This window comes from Pundamilia nyererei, unplaced genomic scaffold (genome assembly GCF_000239375.1).
Source record: "Pundamilia nyererei isolate P.nyererei 1_Seehausen unplaced genomic scaffold, PunNye1.0 scaffold00207, whole genome shotgun sequence".
Taxonomy (NCBI): Eukaryota; Metazoa; Chordata; class Actinopteri; order Cichliformes; family Cichlidae; genus Pundamilia; species Pundamilia nyererei.
In genome coordinates, this window is record NW_005187608.1 from 94,244 (window position 1) to 101,952 (window position 7,709).

The following is a 7,709-nucleotide window of genomic DNA, read 5'->3' on the forward strand; positions in this document are numbered from 1 at the left end:
CCAGGAAGCTCTGTAGACAGGGTTAAGTACGACGCACAAAGGAAAATACTCTTAACTAGACTTGCTGTAGCTTGACTTCACTAACGCGCGGTAGACAACGATCCAGTGATGAACAGCAGTCGCCTCCTGGTTTAAATGCTGATCGTCTTAATGAGACCCAGGTGTCTCATCTGTCGAGGGCATGAACCCACAATGATTTCCACCCCGGCGAGAGAGAGAGCTGATCAGCATGCAGCTGATCCGCCTGGCCGTGACAGCAGCTTTCCCCTGCAGAGGACAAATGGTCAAAATAGCTTAAATCTACAATGTATATGCAGCTCAACAGCGACACCCTGTGATTTATTCCAGTCAATGCCTTACATATGTCTTCAAATGATATTGAAGGCATGCAATATAGGCATACATCTCTATGATATATAGAGCTGCATGATGGTTTGCCAGTCATGGTCACACCAAAGTCCTCCCACACTTGAGGCTTTGTTTCAGCTACTGCATGAGTCATGTTCTGCTTGCCAGTGTGCATCAGCTGCCTCTGGAGTCCTACATGCTAACGAAGCCCTACAGTGCTAAGCCTTTGTTTGGCTTGTTTGTTTGGCTCAGCGCTCTGTGGAGGGCGATGGTGATGGCATCCTTCATGGACCAATTTGCTCTGGGAGGGGGGTAGACAGTCTCTGATATGCTGAGGCACTCAAAACACTTGATGACTACAGACCTCAGTGTAGCAAGTATAAGATTTACAGCCATGCCAACAATAAACCACGTAAGCTGAAGTGTTCTCCAGCTGGTCCAAGGTTTGCTTACACATTCCAGAAAGACCCATACGTGCCATGTACAGTACATGTGTGAGAGAGGAGGGAAGCAGTGGCATGGCTTTTTCAAATAACTGTTACAGCTTATGACCCAGAAACAAGAAGTGGACCCAGGAGCAGATTCAAGCGGAGGCTCAAAGTGAAGTGAACAGAACTTTATTTACATGCACAATTTAAATACAGAGGAGGCAAAAGCTAAAACTAAGAACAAGGCTGGAATGCATGGATATGAACTATGAGCCCTCTGACTAGGAGCTTAAAGCTATGAACATAAACTACGGTAGCAAAATGCTATGAACATTGACTATGGTATTTCACACTAGAGGGGATGGAACATGAACCGTGGCTGGCAGAGCTTGGCAGTGGTGCAAGACTGGATGATGGTGAGTAATGACAGAGGAAATCCACAGTGGCAGTCTGAACAGTCTCACTTGTTTGAGAGCTGTAGCGCTGGCCAAGCAGGGTCGCTGGATGAATTGGGAGAGTGTGGAAAAGAGGAAACCTCAGAAACCTCATGGAGAGAAATCTGGGGAATGGAGTCTAATAGACTAAGTTTCATAATCCGAGTGACATACAATGTGCTACCTACCCCAATAAATCTGCAGCTGTGGTTTTGAAAGGACCCATCCTGCCCCCTGTGTACAGTCCCAGCCACACTCAAACACATCTTGGTTGGTTGTAGGACTAGCCTTACTCAGGGCAGATACACATGGAGACACAGCCAGGTCCTCAGTTGTCTAGCTGAGAAAGTTGAGTGCAAAAGAAAATCCACACAACAATGTGTGCTGCTGGTAAAGTTTCTGGGCTGCCTTTCCACATAACAACCATCCCCCAAGATTATCTCCTTTTAAAGCAATGCACTATCAGGGACTGTAACATCTGGTCCTTTTACTGAGTGCAGGTGGAGTAATGCAGGAAGGGGGAAGCGAGGAAACAAGGCCTGGGTGAGTCTAGTGGAGTAATGATCCTTGATTTCAGACCGTGAAGGCAGGGAGGCAGGCAGGTGAGACTGTAGAAAACAGACTGGGGCTACGTCCACACTAATGTGTTTTCATCATTGACCGTGGCTCAAGAGTTGGGAGTTCGCCTTGTAATCGGAAGGTTGCCGGTTCGAGCCCCGGCTCGGGCAGTCTCGGTCGTTGTGTCCTTGGGCAAGACACTTCACCTACCGCCTACTGGTGTTGGCCAGAAGGGCCGATGGCGCGATATGGCAGCCTTGCTTCTGTCAGTCTGCCCCAGCTGTGGCTACAACTGTAGCTGCCTCCACCAGTGTGTGAATGGGTGGATGACTGGGTGCGTAAAGTGCGTTGGGGTCCCTAGGCGGGACTAGTAAAAGCGCTATACAAATACAGGCCATTTACCATTCATTTGAAAACGCATCGTTTTCTCTCCGTTTCGGCCTCCCGTCCACACTGAGACGGCGTTTTCCCCAAGGAAAAATGCAGCGTTTTGAAAACGCTCTCGAAAACACAGACATTTCAAAACGGAGCTGTCCCGTCGCAGTGTGGACACTTGAAAACGATGACGCATTTTAGTCATGTGACCAATTAAACAGAGATAGCGGAGGGCATTATACAGCAGTTGTTTTGTTTGCTCTCAATTCTGACAGCCCTATTAAAGGTTAATATCAGTCTGTACATGCTCCAGATAGCTTTTCTTCAAATTATTTAATTCTCACTTGCTTTGGCAACTTTGTACTTTTGTGTTACTCGCAGCAACAACCCCACCTCATTGTTAGTCCATTTAAAAAATGCTTTTCTTCAACATTTTTCCGCAACATTTCAACGACCCGGAAAGTAAATAAATGGCTGACAGAAATGAGGCAGGGCGAATCTTCTTGCGCTTCACGCATGCGCAGTACTGAAACGTAAGCGTTTTCGGCCGTTTCAATCTGGACGCACAACTCTGTGAAAACGACTGAAAACGCTAGTGTGGACGGGGGTGTATCCCGGCTACCATAGGGCAATATACCCTGGACAGGTCTGTCGCACGGCTAACACAGACAGACATACAATCATTCACTCTCACATTCAGACCTAGGCCCACTAACTGCATGTCCTTGGACTGTAGAGGGAAGCCCGGATATCCAGAGAGAACACACCCAGACATGGGAAGAACAAGAAAACTCCACACAGGCACACAGAAAGGCCTGGCCCAAATGGTGGCTTTGAACCCAAGACCGTCCTGCTGTGAGGCCACAGTATTGCCCACTCATTACTGCCATTGCTGCATCAAAAGACAAGGAAAACTTCACAGTGCTGATATGCTGACTATTTCTCACTGCAGCCACTGCATGGTCCTTTAAAGGCTTACAGACACACATGCTCACTCAGTCAGAAACACACCTGTCAGATACACATGAACAAACATCAAATCTATCTCATACAGGAAGTACAGTACTGACAGAACCCATTTTTGGCCTCTGACTAATATAAAAATGCTTTTATTTAATTTTATACTTTATACTTTAAATTGTAAATATAGCTTATTTTATTTGATATTCATGTACTTGTCATAATCTATTCCATTTTGCATTTAAGCATGAAACTTGTTAATGTATATTGAAGGGGGTTTTTTTTTGCTACAAAATTACAAAGCTTAAAATCCAAGGATAAAATTTACATTTTACTTACTGAATTTTTCCACAGATTGTTTAGCACATTAACAAAACAAGTGCTACTATTTCTTTATGTTGTTGCTTCTCAGCTAAGATTGGGCCTTGGTACACATTTGGTTTTTGTTATGGTTTTTGGGGGGTATACCCATGGTATGGGTTAACCATTTTTCACTCTCCATTTTATTTTTCTCTTCGTGTCAGTAATGAAGCAGAAGATCTGTCTAAAGTTACTCCTCTGTTGGGGTCCTGTTGTATGATCTGCTACACTCCCTTCTTTGTCTCTGAGGTACAGTGGCAATTCTTTGTTTTTTTTTTAAATATGATGATGAGATTCTGCTGGTACACAAGCTTTACCTTGATAATGTGTACATGGGTACATCATTGTCCATAATAAAATCTGTGGATTTAAAGTTGCTCTGTCAGCCAGTGATTACCCAGTGGACTTCCCTGAGATAAAAAAGTTTCCTAAAGCTTTCCTGACATGTGTTATTACTTAGGGCCAAAAAAGTTGTGGAACCAGAAGGAAAAGTGAACCACTTTCTAAGTGACCTCTGCGATCCGCTATTAAATAAAAGTGATGTGCAATCTGTTGATAGGAGTAAAACCTGTGAGGATGTACTTCGGAGACATGCAGCCGCCATCTTTATTGGCCTAGCATGCAGAAGGATGTGAAATTATTTTGCTGTCATACATGTCAGGTTTGCCAGAGGTAACACATGGGCCAGCAAAGGACCTCCAGTGTGTCTGCAACTGGCCTTGTGCTGGCCCATGTGCGGGCTACCTCAGGGAAACCAGGTCTGGGCCACCAAAGGGCCGTCATTCACACTGTGTGAAAACACACTGTGTGGGCCAGATCCAGGCCATACGAATTTTGAAATTTGGGACCTATAGCTGTTCACATACAGATTACATAGTTTTAGTATTCCTAAAGTATAACACTTTAGGAATAAAATAGGGTCTGGAAATATCTACTGAAAAAAAAGAGATTTATGATGGGGTTTAATTAACGGAGTAAGCATTCATGTACACGTGTTCTGCTGCATCATCTGAATCACAGAACATCTGAAATAATTTTATTTAAAATTCACAAGATAAAGCACTGGCCTTGGCATATGACTCAACTTGTGTTTTTCCAAGGTGCACTTGGTGGATTTTTTAACTAACTAACCATACATTGTGAACGGCTGCAGCAGCACGGGGAATCCAGTAAATTTTAAATTAAAAGACAAGTGTAGACTAAATGCCCGATTTTGTGTAGTCTTTCCGAATGTAGTTTCAAGCCATGAGAAAGACTATACAAAATCGTATCAGAGATACCAGCTCAATTATATGCACCTGGTGTATTCCCAGGTTAAGACTGTCTTATCTAATTCCAGTTCTTACAAAACAACTTTAAGTGACTTTATTTTCATTTTCTTTGTGGAATACATTTTTTTTCACAGCAGTTGTTCTTGAAATCAACACTGACAGAATATTTCTTCTGCTTCAGTTGATCCTGCTGGCTAAGATGGACCTGTCACCGGCACCAGATTTTTTAAGGACATTGTCCACAATTTTGTCATATCTAGACTGTGGTCTGAATCCTCTTATCTACTTTTCACATCAAGATTTTCGTGAAGCAGGACTGACCCTGCTGTGGAACAAAAGAAAACCAATGTCTGCAGTGCCTGTTCTCACTGCTATCACTAAATATAAGCTGTAAAATATAAGCTGTCCAAAATAAAATTTTAGAGGGGAACCAAACAAAAGCTGGCAAGTTTTTTTTTACATGTTGGAACAAAAGCTCTGTTTGCCCTATGTGAAATCCTTGGTTTAGTTAGGTGGAATATTGCTTCTCTCTTTGTTTCTTTGCCTGAAGCTTTATATTGGCTCTTACTGCAACGTCATACTGAAGCAAACTCACTCGCTCACTGTGGAAGTGCAAAAACACCCCAAACCTTACAGCAGTAATCAGTGATATACATAACATCATTCTACCTTTTGATCAGCCCCAGTCAGTGATCGGGGACAAGGTACGTTTATTAACTTATACTATAAACTTACACTTTTTTTCTTCAATTAGGCTACCATAAGCCCTTTAGCAATTGAGCTTTGGGAAAGTAATTTAAAGTCAACTGAAATGTCTGTAAACATGGAAAGCAAGAGAGAAGCCTGTGAACCACAGGTATAGACAGACAGGTATAGTCCACTGAATAGACAGAGTCACCAGAGAAGCACACTCATTTATACAATTCCCAGCTTCTATATCACACACATTTTACAGCATGAGAGCATATTTTCAACATAACAGTATTTGAGCCCTTTACAAAAGCACAAAGACAAGTTACTCATCCATGAGAACATCATCCTTTGGACATCAATGAGAACATCTCTTTGAGGCCTTGCTGAAGTCTGCTCTCTTCTCTCATTTATCTTTTGAGCACCAATTTTTATTTGGCTTGCTTCACATAATTTGAAATGCTGTGCCACTCATTTTTTTATCAGAAGCTGAGGGACTGATTTTTATAACTTTTTTTTATGGCATTTGCTGAAAAACATTGTCAACATGTTAACAAGCATTTATTTATTTTTTTTTACAAATGACAGAGAAGGGTGGTGAAGTACAAATAACATACCTCCCAGTCTTACTTGATACCATAATTAGGGTAGAGCAGGTTGGTTATGACACATATTCTTCCATGAACTGTTAATCATTGATTCATCGTTCAATAGTCAAAACCTAATGTACTCGCTCAAAGTGGGAATCCTTTACATTTTTGCAGTTAACTTTATCAGGCTTTATTAGATCCATAAAAACAACTGAGAACAGAATCCACATTCGATGACTCTAATTTGAATTGATGCATCACTGATATCATAAAAATATGCCAGATGTTTTTTATATCTGATGCTAAAATGAAAGCATTTAAGTATAAAAAATGGCTTGTATGGATGAGTGTGAATGAGTGCTCCAGGAGAGTAGAAAAGCGCCATAACAAAATTAGTTCATTTAGCATTTACCAAAATTCATTTTGTCCAAGATTTTCCAAGAGGTAACCCGAGCAATGATAAGCAATTCAGTGTAAACATGTGAGAACAAAGAAGAACCACATCAATATCAAAGTGACTGAACTCCTCTCCATTTTAAGTCTTGATCATCTAAATATGAAAACTTTTTGGGATTTCCATTTTTAAGTTTTTAGTCTTAATCTAGCAACCCTGAAACGTACTCAGCCACTCAAGTCAGTCATTACAAACGTATACCCATGGATTGCCAAGGGTACTTGGTGACATCAGTTTTGACAACACAAGGAATGCCATAGTTCCTTGGGCCAGCTATCATTATATGGCTCAGCACAAACCAATCTGGCAAAAACAAAACAAAAATAATATCACAGCCTTTACATGACTAACTGCAAAACATTTCTTATACTCAGGGACTTAGTTGTGTGACAACCAACTCCAGGGCCAGTGAGACAACTATCTCCAACTGACTGCTTTCATCAAATGTAGAAGTGGTCTTTTCTAACTAGAACAGCTAACTGTGCTACAGAAACACAAAACTACTCACTCAAAAAATTATCCAAACTTGCACTGGAATAATGTCTCAGCAACAAGTGTGTTTGAGTTTTTTCAGCACCAAAATTATATGAATTAGTGTAACTCAGAATTCATCTGAGGGAGCACAGTTAGTTTATTGGGTTATTTATTGGTTCAGAAGGCGCACAGAGCAGCAGAAGATTGCAGACCTCCCGGAGGATCGGATAGAGACCACACCGCCATACACCTACTGTGGGATGGACTGCTTTGGTCCTTTTTATGTCAAAGAAGGCCGCAAGGAGCTAAAGCGTTATGACTTGCTAATCACTTGCATGTGCTCTAGAGCAGTGCATCTTGAAATGCTTGACGATCTCTCTACGGATTCCCTCATCAACTCCTTGCATGCATTCATAGCTATCAGAGGTACAGTTCGCCAGATAAGATGCGATCAAGGCACGAATTCTGTCGGCACTAGAAATGAGTTTATTGAAGCATTTAAGGAAATGGATCAAACCAAGCTAGGGAAACTGGACTGCGAGTTTCTCATGAACACCCCAGCATCTAGTCATATGAGTGGTGTCTGGGAAAGACATATTCGCACCATAAGAAGTGTTCTCACGTCCATTCTGGAACAATCAGCCAAACAACTCGACAGCTCCTCTCTGAGGACATTCCTGTATGAAGTCATGGCAGTGATTAATAGCAGACCATTGACTACTGACCATCTACAGGGAGTGCAGAATTATTAGGCAAGTTGTATTTTT